This window comes from Homalodisca vitripennis, chromosome 8 (genome assembly GCF_021130785.1).
Source record: "Homalodisca vitripennis isolate AUS2020 chromosome 8, UT_GWSS_2.1, whole genome shotgun sequence".
NCBI classification, from domain to species: Eukaryota; Metazoa; Arthropoda; class Insecta; order Hemiptera; family Cicadellidae; genus Homalodisca; species Homalodisca vitripennis.
This window is the reverse complement of record NC_060214.1, coordinates 4,699,760-4,712,179: the sequence shown is the minus strand read 5'-3', so window position 1 is coordinate 4,712,179 and position 12,420 is coordinate 4,699,760. Positions and strand designations below refer to the sequence as shown.

General features: G+C 33.9%; 1 protein-coding gene across 1 annotated transcript in view; it reads right to left on the bottom strand.

The window, feature by feature from the left end:
- LOC124367226 (serine/arginine repetitive matrix protein 1) overlaps positions 1-12,420 on the bottom strand; it is a 341,596-nt gene that overhangs the window by 311,502 nt on the left and 17,674 nt on the right. The window lies entirely within an intron of this gene.

Below are 12,420 nucleotides of genomic sequence, written 5' to 3'. Positions count from 1 at the left end.
ACACCGAGTTTCATGATGGTCTGTGTCTGTCACTATATAGAGTTTGGTGAGGCACTAGCCAGAGAGTGGTAATAACACTAATATCTTTGTTTCGTATTGCGCACAAAACTTGTATACAAAATTGTACACTGTAGATTAATAATGCCTCATTTTTTCTATTGAGTAATTATTTGTGCAGGATATTCATCAAATAAATAATAACTAAAGAAGAAGTTATCAACATACAAAAAGTAAATATTTGTTTCGTGAATGCTTAGCTGTTAGCTGTGATATTTTTAGGAAAGGGGTAAATTTATTTAATTAACAATAAATTCAACATTTAAAAAAATAATATTTTGGCCTAACAAATTGCCCCCTTGTGCATACTAGTATGTCTAAATTTATTTTAAATCATCAACACACTACAATGATTTTTTTATGTATCAAAGGAATTTTATATTGTGGAAAATTAGCATTTCATTGTGAAACTCTTTATTTTGCTCGAAAGGTTTTAACAAATATGACACAGTTAGAAAACATTTTATTATACTCTTTTTAATAATATGCACTGTTAAGATATTATAATTGCGTTATCGTCTTCAATTCAAGTGTATTGTCTTATTTAGCTGTTCTCTCTGGAGCGGTTCCCTGATATTTATAACTCCAGGCTATCGATTTCTAGATAATAAACGCGCCACTCAGAACACTCAACCATTGAAACCGTTGGCCTAACATAATATCAACTTACATGATGTTCCATTCCAATTGGCTAATTAGATAGCAATATAATCAAAAATCTGTCATAAAGCAATAATTTTCCAAACTCCTGCCTATCATGAAAATTTACATTGGACTAAAATCCTAATTACAGTTAAAATATAGACATGCGTAGATATTAACTACTTCATCATTCAGCTAACGTACTTTTTCCTGTCTACCTCATTTACATCGTAAAAAAAATGCAATACTCATGCGATAATTTTATTTAACGCTGTTCTAATGTATTGATTGAATTTACCTACCACGTCGTTCATGAGAGGGCGCAATGAAAGCTGATTGAAAAGAGGAAGGAAAGGACTTTGCTTGTTCTCAATCTGAAGTATAGGTTAGATTGCATCTTGAACCTAATGCATAGATGACCACTGCGGTGCTGTCTCGGTATATTCATCACTGCATAACAGATCAGGTTCTATTACTTCGGTGCTCAGTGCACAGTTTTCAGCTCTGCGATCAAAGCATACAGTGCATTCAGTGCAGGTGCAGGACACCGAGGAAACTCGCTTCCAGTCTTCTGTCAAGAACAGGGCGAGTGGGCGAGAGAGAGCGAGCAGTCGAATGACAAAGAATGAACATCCGCCCCGCTGACCAATATAGTACTCTTACTACCACTACGACGCGACAATAGTACTCTTGTCCTGCGTGCCGTGACCGTGGTCAGCACCTCCTGCACTTGGTCAGGGATTCATTCATGAGTTTTTCTAAAACACTTCAATAACTAACGCTCGCTCCCACTTAACTCTGTGTTGGCAGCCGATCTTTAAGGTAGAATTTTTGATTATTCCTAATGACTGCAATTTTGGGTATTAAAAAATTGTTTAGATTCATCTCATAACCAGAACTAAAAACTGTTAATGATAAATATATGAATTTTTAAAGTAGGTGCAAGTAGTCTGGCTGAAGAAAATGTCAGGAATTTATTTATAAAACATTTTTTAACTATTTATATATTTTGTAAAAACATTTTAAAGTTATATTTAATCTTAACAAATTTAATTTTCTCAAATCATTAAAATTAAGAAATGTCACGTCCTGAAGTTACTATTTATCTACGTACAGTACAAAATTCACTTTTTTATCATCGGCATCGGCCGTTTAATGTGGACTTCATCACAAACATTTTCTCATTTACACATATATTAATCGTAAAAATCCTGTAATATTGCTGTATTCCTATATTATTAACTTATTAACTTACGATTTATATTGAGGTAATATGTGAAAAGCTCGTATCTATGATTTGATGTAACTCATTATGTAGTGAGGGAATACTTCCTCCCGTGTTTAGTAACTTTAAATTAGTATATAGCGGTTTCTTGCAATAAGACGGAAACATTTATATGTTATTTGGAGAAAGGAATTCAAGTATGATCGTTGGATAACATGCAGTTAATTATAAACGAAATGGGTTCAGTGAAAGGTTAACATCAAAAGTTACAGTATGTATTTAACATTTAATGGTAAATAAGAAACAGTATTGTGCATTGGTGTCCCGTAGCGTTTAAATGTTAATATAGTTTAAATCCAATCAAATAGGTCTCAGTTCCTTATAGGACATATTTGGTTAGGGATCATTTAAGTACTATCAGACACAAAACTTTGTGACACACTTTTAATAACGCCTTGCTTTAAGATTTATGCACCAGAATTAGTGCAAACAAATATTCTAAACTCTAGGATGGAATCAGTAATTTAACGCGATTTACTGAGTGTTTATCTATCGTATATACATAACAGAGATTAGGAGCATTTGATAGCGATGCTTCCTTTCCTGGGAAGGAGCGGTGGATTTCCCATATGATATTTTTCTTACATGGAGTAATCTTCATTCGTTCATAACTGTTACAATATTTTACTATGTGTGCTCTATATAGGTTTATTTGGAAAATCTGCCATTTATTCTTGGATTGGTATCCGCAAAGCAATGTTAAGCGACCATCTATCTTATCGCTGATTGCCAGGTTCACATCTTAAGGAAATTCTTTAAAGCTGAAACAATTTTATTATTTTCATTTCTCATTTTAAATACGTTAAACATTTTTTTTATTTTTGTTAACATTATGTTATTAACCTTAATTATTAAGTAAAAAATAACACAAATAGGACAATATTTGTATTTTTTTTTGCTAACATTAACCATAACAAAAAACACATTACTTTGTAAGTGTTACTATTTTTCAGGAAGATTTTGATTTCATTAAAACAACTATATACGGAAAACTAAGGCGCGGCGTTGAAGTTTCAAAATCAAGCAACATTGGAAACCTCTTCTATATTTATCTCATAAGAGTATATTTAGCTGTTATTACTGTGTCGCGTAGTGTTTAAATCGATAGAAATATCTTGAATTCGTTTTCATGAATGTGAAAGAATTGGGGGGAGGGCTTATTATAGGCTAGACCCCCTAATCAAGTGCAATGCACATATGAGTAAAGCAGTCTTATTCGGCTTAAGCATTAGGTGTGTAAAAACGTTGATATGTATTAAAAAATATATATATTTTTAAACCTTTTTATCGGTACTTTCACGCCATTCTCTATTTGGGGCGGTTCCCTAACACAAAGAAATTTATAATGATAATCATAAAATAATCAATGTGCAAAATTCGCACCTATAATATTTTACAACAGTTGACATTTAAGAGGCTCTTTTAATTAACTAATTTTTGTAACTGTAGAGACGGAAAATTGAATTTTTAGCTATTTTATAGACCAGTAGGGCGTAGCCCGAAGAGATTTTCGAAATAAGAATATGCATATATTCATCCAAGGAACCCTAAGAATGTCTACGTAAAATTGCAGTACAATGGGTTAAATAGTTAAAGAAAAACAAAGAAACATAAGCAATTTTCCATTTATAATATTATTAATACCTTCATGTTATATCCAGGCCTAAAAAATCATTGATAATAAGGATAATACATTTTACCGTACGTGCTAGAAAAGTGGCTTGTGGGAATATTTTTATTTTATTCATAATAAAATTGTTTAAATTATATTTGATTTAAATATAGACATTTTTAAGATATTTGTAACTTTAAATAAGTAATTATTTATGAAAATATATTTTTTCCTTTCCTAAAGTTCTGAATTACGTACAAAATAAAATTTTGATATCCATCCGTTTTATTGGTCCTAATTTATTAACTTGACAAATATTTTCTACATTCAATGTATGTAGGTCTTAAAAGCCATTAATAATGCGTTATATCTACGAGAGTGGTCTGAAAAGTTTCCGACCTAACAAACATGACATAATTTGTGAAATAAAAAAATCAACATAGTCTCCTTGTCACTCTACACACTTCTATCAGCGATACCATCTCTGTAACCCGTAAAAATTGTACGCGGAATATTTCTCTGAAAAATAATTGTTCACGAAGGTGATTGCCTCTTCATTTGATGATCACATTGTCCTCCGAGCGCAATTTTGAGATGAAGGAAAAGAATTCGCTTGGGACTGGATCTGGTAAGACGGATGGTTAAGCAGTTAAACCCGTAATTCATGGATTTTCGCCATCATAACCGCTAAGGGACGAGAAGGTTCGTAGCCTTGGTGAAACATTATATTCTTTTTCTACAAATGTGGGCGTTTCTTTAAAAAATGTCTACCATTACCTTGTCAAGTAATGATGGATAGTATGCTCCTGTAATGGTTTTCCTTTTTGAAGCTAATCTATTAAATTAATTCTATTAATATCGCATAAACAGTCGTCATGTCTTTCCTAACCAAAGAAGCAGCATTTTTTCTTTTTTTGAGTCTGTTCCCCTTTTGTTGTTTTTTCGGGTGTATAATGGTGTAGTCAAGTTTTATCTACAGTAATTAATCAGCGCATTTGGATTATTTTACCTAAACTGCGCCAGAAGAGCGTTGGAAATGTTCATCCTCGAACCTTTATGGTCTAACGTGAGCAAACGCGCGACATTAAACGCGCGGACAACTTTCTCATGCCTAAATGTTGATATATTTTTCACTTTAATTCGATTGTCGTCTAGCACCATTTGGTTAACTCTGTCGATGATTTCATGGGTAGTTGCAGTTTTTGGACGTCCCGAACGTTCATCGTTTCTCAAGATCTCATGGCTATTTTTAAATGAAGCAGCAGAAAATTTCACTGAGGTAAATGATTGTGCAGAGTTCCCATACACATAATCCAACTCATTTTTGATTTAATAAGGCGTATTGCCTGTCAAACACAAATAGTTAATGGCAGCACGATAGTCGTGTCCATATCACAAAAACACTCACATCAACTGACTCGACTGTGACATAAAAACGGCACGTCGAAAATAGCTAAAACTTTTTTTAGTAACTGTCAACAGACGAAATTCAGTAGCTTTTGTTAACGAGCCTTCCATCTTTACGTTCAGAAAGTAAACTTTTCAGACCACCCTCGTATACTATTAACTAACTCCGATATGTTTAATACAGAATTATACATAATTAGAATATGAAAAGATCTATGTTACTTTTATTTACCATCTTTTAATGCAGAGTATAACGAAGAGTTATACCATCTGCGAATGTAGAGTGTGAACAGACATTAGCTACATTTTATGGTTTTATATTATGCTATATGGAGATATGCTTGTGTAATATCTCAATGTGTAATACCAAAATATTTCTTCCCAAATTCAGTAACTTTAAATTAGTGCTCAGTGGTTTCTTGCAATCAAACATTTAATATGTAATTTGAGGAAGTAAATTCTTGTATGACTGTTAAATAAAATACAACCATAACCAGTATAGGCTAAAGTAGTGAAAGACTAACATGACATGTTACATTCGATATTTACAAATTAAAGGGCCAATAAAAAGGGGTAACATAAGAAACAGTATTGCGCATTGGCCTTCTGTATTCTTAAAATTGTTAAAGGTGCCAATGACCTAAAAATAGGCGAATTTAATAAAATAATAAAATTTGTGCGCACTTATATCTATAAAACAATTAGGAAAAAGGAATAAATTTTAAAACTTTACAATTAAGTGCAGTACCTGAGAACTAATAATATTTTACAAGATCAGCTCAAGATTTTGTCCGCAATAAATTGACAAACTTGGTATAATGTTTATTTTTAACATTTAGTGAATTCAACTCCCTTCAATATCACATAGTTATAATTAAATTTTTTATGGCAGATTTATTATAAAATGTACAACATTTATTTTTCATTTCATTCCGTATTTATAATTTTAGGAGAAAAATATGTTGCTGGTTATCTTATAGTATAAATGGGTAGATGTAATTCAGCAGTTAGTATGGAATTAGTAGGCCTATACGTGTATACATTCCTGGTCCCTGATCATATTCAAAAATTAGTTTCATTAAAACCAATTCTTATATTTAAGTTCATCATTGATGATTGGTGTATTATTTTTAAAATGATATTAATGTAGAATGTTTCCATTCTTATAGTGTGTTAGGGTGATATATGTGATGTAGATGTTTAAAATTCTAAAATAAAAAATACTTTGAAGAGTGCTTTAAAATTTATAATGTTCTGGCAAAATGAAGCTGTTATTTTATCTATTTCAATGCAATCCTTTCGCTGATTTGCTGGCCACACAACTACCCAGCAATAATTGAGACGCTTGAGGCATAATATTCCTCAATTAACTTTTATGTTAAATTCACTACAGAAACGCGACCCATTAAAAAAATTAAAAAAACAGTATTATGAAAAAAGGCACAGCATAGATAAATTTTATTTACATTAAAACATGCGCATTACCATATCTATTTATAATTGTAAATATAGAAATAGTTTAAACTGAAAATATTTTTAATGCGTATGATTTTGAAAATATAATTCTATTGAAATATATGTTTAATATTATGAAATACAATAAATGTCTGTGGGTAATAAGGAGGCCACAGATCAGATGCAACAGCAATTTATGTTTTAATATTAATAATTATCCAAGATATTCTGTTACTTTCACCTAAGGTAATATTATTGATTACCTTAAAATGAAATAAAATATGTGAAATGAATGCTTTACAACTTGGAGTTTTACAAACGAAAGGCAAGTACAGGTCTTTTCAATATATTACAATCAAAAGGCAGATGCAGGTCCCTTCCCCTCTTTCTCCCACCACCAACCACACGACCCGCGGATCAACATGTACCGCTTAATTGTACGGTGTATAAAAAGGACCAACATGGACCGCTCATTACACGCGGACCTGCATGTGGACAAAAGTTTTTATATATAAAAAAATATTAGCATACATTTATCAAGCAAGTTATAAAACATAAATGTATGCTGAGAACAAATTCATAAACAAGGTTATATGAAGGTTTAAATAGGGGGCTTGATGGACCTGCATGGGTCGCTGTATAACACAGGACCATCAAGTGCCTTGTTTCCGTAAATATATATATATATATATATATATATATATATATATATATATATAATATATATATATATATATATACAGGGTGTCAATTAAGTCTGGAACCTCTTTTTTAATTTTTGAACCATAATAGAAAGAAATACCAAAGTTCACACGTGCTTACTGGTGATAGTAACGTACACATCTGCCCAATTACCGACCGGATAATCACTTTGGGGGACGGTCCACAAGGAGTCAGACAAAATTCTTAAATAGCAGCATAGGTCAAGTTTGGTATCAAATTAAAGGTCTTACTTAGCAGAGTACAATGCCGCAAACCGGACTTAAAAAGGTGGATTCATTCAGTAGTTATAGCTATTTGAATTTTAAAACAATTTAACAATGTAAATTATTAAGTATTACAAGTAAACACCAATTTTTAAGTACCTGTGATCAAAGTAAGTGTTCAAAATGTTCCCCTACCATCGTATGGCAATGTCCTAGGCGGTTTTTGAAAGCCATCCACTGCATTTTGAAGGTAGTCACGAGGAATATCTTGAGCTTCTTGGACTATGAGATTTCTTAGGTGCGCCAAATCTCGAGGCTTAGTACGATAAACTTTATCTTTGAGGTATCCCCAAAGAAAAAAAATCCAGCGGAGATAAATCAGGGGACCGAGCAGGCCACTATACTGCACCACGTCTTCCAATCCATCTGTGAAGGAATATTGTATCCAAGTATTCTCTAACAAGGAGAGCAAAGTGTGATGGCGCGCCATCTTGTTGGAAATAAATTCTTTGAAATTGTCGACCAAGAGCAGCTTGTAGTGCAGGAATTATCTCATTTTGGAGTATTGCTAGATACGAGTCACCATTTAAATTACCATTGATAAATAATGGGCCCATAATTTGATTTCCTATAATACCTGCCCAAACGTTAAGTTTCTGTGGATACTGTGTTTGACTCAATCTGCCACTTTCACATTCTAACAGTAGTTGTGTTATTGGTAATAATTATTGATTCCTCGCTTCGATTACTACATTGTCAGATGATGGGAGGGGAACATTTTGAACACTTACTTTGATCACAGGTACTTAAAAATTGATGTTTACTTGTAATACTTAATAATTTACATTGGTTAATTGTTTTAAAATTCAAATAGCTATAACTACTGAATGAATCCACCTTTTTAAGTCCGGTTTGCGGCATTGTACTCTGCTAAGTAAGACCTTTAATTTGATACCAAACTTGACCTATGCTGCTATTTAAGACTTTTGTCTGACTCCTTGTGGACCGTCCCCCAAAGTGATTATCCGGTCGGTAATTGGGCAGATGTGTACGTTACTATCACCAGTAAGCACGTGTGAACTTTGGTATTTCTTTCTATTATGGTTCAAAAATTAAAAAAGAGGTTCCAGACTTAATTGACACCCTGTATATATGTCAAAGGTTCATCGACTTAACTGCGGTAAATTTCTTGGAACGATTGCTCTAACTTATCAGACACTCCAGACATTGTAAATCTGTCGGTGTATCAGGATGCGATAGTCTGATAGCGCTATCAGTTATCAGTATGGGAGGTGTGACTCGACCTTGAACAATTGGCCGCGGAATGGTAACGAGACATCTACATACGAGTCTGACCGCTGAGCCACGACTATAAATAGCTCCTCTTCCTCTTCGTTCTTCCTCCGTTGACACTGGCAGAGCTGTGGTTATAGTGTCAGCAGAGTGAACCTACCAAACTGCAGTAAGAAGTGGGCTATCCAAAAGGCCACATTGATAAATTGAATTTTGTGCCGTATAAGGTCGAGACGATATGGGTATTATATTACCATCAGTTCCTCCGTCACTATTTCAAGTATTCAACCGCTTTCATACTACTGTTTCAGAACTAAAATTAATTTTTTAAATTTCCATATTAGCATGTATGAAATTATACAAAATATTATTTCCAAGATACAAAAAAGGTTACTGAACGTGTTTCACAACTTTTTGTAACATATGGAAGTTAAATATTTTGTAAGTATTTTAGTCAGTATATGATAACCCAAAAATAAGATATATAAACAGGAGCATGCAAACTAAAGTGGTGGACAATATTATAGTCAATGCTCCAAACAGGAAAGGTTATATATAAATATTTCTTTAGGCCAATAGATTTCAGCTACTTTAAAAGTTTTAATTTATTTATCGAATTGTAACGTTTATTACTCATGCGATATAATGACTTGAACCTTGAATATCAATCTTATCTAGTAATAAACCATCGCTTTAGCACAAATCAAGAATGGGAATTAAGTTCATGGAACAAAAATAAAATCTCACAACAGAAGAACGGCCACAAACAGACCCACATCTTCCAGAATAATAGTCTTGTTATATTGTGTAGTTTCTGCGACGGTTTCAAGAAAGGGAAGTCTCTCAAGTTTCACCGAGTTGCCATCGCAGTTTCGTCACCATAATGTCCTTTTTAGGCAATACTTCTTGGCATTTACTAATTTTCGCGACCTTGCGTGAAAACCTTCGTGATCTTGAACTTCCAGAGTAATAGTCTTGTTATATTGTGTAGTTTCTGCGACGGTTTCAAGAAAGGGAAGTCTCTCAAGCTTCACCGAGTTGCCATCTCAGTTCAGTCACCATCCTGTCCTTTTTAGGCAATACTTCTTGGCACTAACTAACCTTCGCGACCTTGCGTGAAAACATTCGTGATCTTGAACTTCCAGAGTAATAGTCTTGTTATATTGTGTAGTTTCTGCGACGGTTTCAAGAAAGGGAAGTCTATCATGCTTCACCGAGTTGCCATCGCAGTTTAGTCACCATCCTGTCCTTTTTAGGCAATACTTCTTGTCACACTAACCTTCGCGACCTTGCGTGAAAACCTTTGTGATCTTGAACTTATAGAGTAATAGTCATGGTATACCGTGTAGTTACTACTGTAGTTCCAAGAACAGGAAGTCTACCAGATTAATAGGTCTAGAGTAAAAGTATGATCATACGTATATCGACTTGTTTACATAAACCTACCTTCAAAAACTTCTTTAAATAGAATAATTGATTTACTCTTAAGTTTTTATTTAATTCAATTTCACTTTATTTAGAATCGTCTCGAGAGAGAGACAGTTTAAAGTTTATAAAGCACATGTTCCCAACTAGACGGCTTCTAATATCCCCGAGTCTACCTTATGTTACAGCTAATAAAACCAGGAATAGAACATGTGAATAAGAGAAACCCCACCGACAAACGAAATGTTTATTGACCGTCAACTGCACAGCCTTCACACGGGAATATCTGGTTTAATCTACAATTCAATTACTAATATTTGAGCTTATTCGCCTTGCAACACGTCAGAACTCGTCTAAATGTGACGTCACAGTGGTGGAAAGGTAGATTTCATGCAGGGTTGTAATCAGCAAGTCAAACTACAGATTAATTAATACCTTGAATGGGCTTTCTTGTAAAAATCAATAATCTATTGCAAGTTATTGTATAGCCCAAAAAACATTTTAAAGTCCTCGCATCTTGAAACATTAAAACCCGTCTAAATAGGAAGCACTAGGTTGTTTATAAAAATGCTAAACGGTTTTACATACATTTTTAAACGCATAGCAGGTAAATAATGTTGAGTATTTAATACATACCGCAGTTTACATAGTGTAACTGAATTATAATATTAATTAGTATATTAATATTATTATGTTAATTCTGACGTTTGTTTGTTATGCAATTTTATTGTCAATGACAAATAAACGATCCGATTTAATATTTCAGAAAGTAATAAAACAGCCCACAATACCAAAACATTTTATTGAATATATGGTTGAATACACGGGGTTTTAAACTAAATTAAATCGTATTAAGAACAACAAGCGCTTTTTTTTGTCCAGTTATAAATTCCAGTTCTGATTGAGTCAAGGTGTGTTCCCTATTACATCATTGTCCACTTATCGAACCACTGTACGGTCACCGTCTTGATACTTCGCGAGACAACAAAATTACATCAAGATAAGATGTAGGGACTGAGATTTTTAATACCATTTTCAATTTGACTATCCATTCATTAATTCACTACAAATAAATGGTTCCATCTCGATTTTTGAAAGTCTGCAATCAAGAAACCTAAGCAGATATCAGAACAAAATGTATATAAAAAAATTATTTCGTAAATTTCATAGTTTTAGAGTTTTCAAAAACTGTTAGTATGTTCCTACATTCAAGAAATGATTGTGGTTGATCATATCTAAACAAGCAGAGAGCAATGACAGGAGTTGTGTCCACAAGTGCGCTTTGTGTTTAAACTAGTATACGCACAAATGTTCACCAGGGTTGTGGTTATGGTATCTGGGACTCATAATCATATCCAATAAAGCAGAGAGCAAGGACAGGAGTTGTGTCCACAAGTGCGCTTTGTGTTTAAACTCGTATACGCACAAATGTTCACCAGGGTTGTGGTTATGGTATCTGGGACTCATGGTCATATCCAATCATGCAGAGAGCAATGACAGCAGTTGTGTCCACAAGTGCGCTTTGTGTTTAAACTCGTATACGCACAAATGTTCACCAGGGTTGTGGTTATAGTATCTGGGATTCGTGATCATATCCAATCAAGCAGAGAGCAATGACAGCAGTTGTGTACACAAGTGCGCTTTGTGTTTAAACTCGTATACGCACAAATGTTCACCAGGGTTTTGGTTATGGTATCTGGGACTCATGATCATATCCAATCAAGCAGAGAGCAATGACAGCAGTTGTGTACACAAGTGCGCTTTGTGTTTAAACTCGTATACGCACAAATGTTCACCAGGGTTGTGGTTATGGTATCTGGGACTTATGATCATATCCAATCAAGCAGAGAGCAATGACAGCAGTTGTGTACACAAGTGCGCTTTGTGTTTAAACTCGTATACGCACAAATGTTCACCAGGGTTGCGGTTATGGTATCTGGGACTCATGATCATATCCAATCAAGCAGAGAGCAATGACAGTAGCTGTGTACACAAGTGCGCTTTGTGTTTAAACTCGTATACGCACAAATGTTCACCAGGGTTGCGGTTATGGTATCTGGGACTCATGATCATATACAATCAAGCAGAGAGCAATGACAGCAGTTGTGTCACAAGTGCGCTTTGTGTTTAAACTCGTATACGCACAAATGTTCACCATGGTTGCGGTTATGGTATCTGGGGACTTATGATCATATACAATCAAGCAGAGAGCAATGACAGCAGTTGTGTCACAAGTGCGCTTTGTGTTTAAACTCGTATACGCACAAATGTTCACCAGGGTTGCGGTTATGGTATCTGGGACTTATGACCATATACAA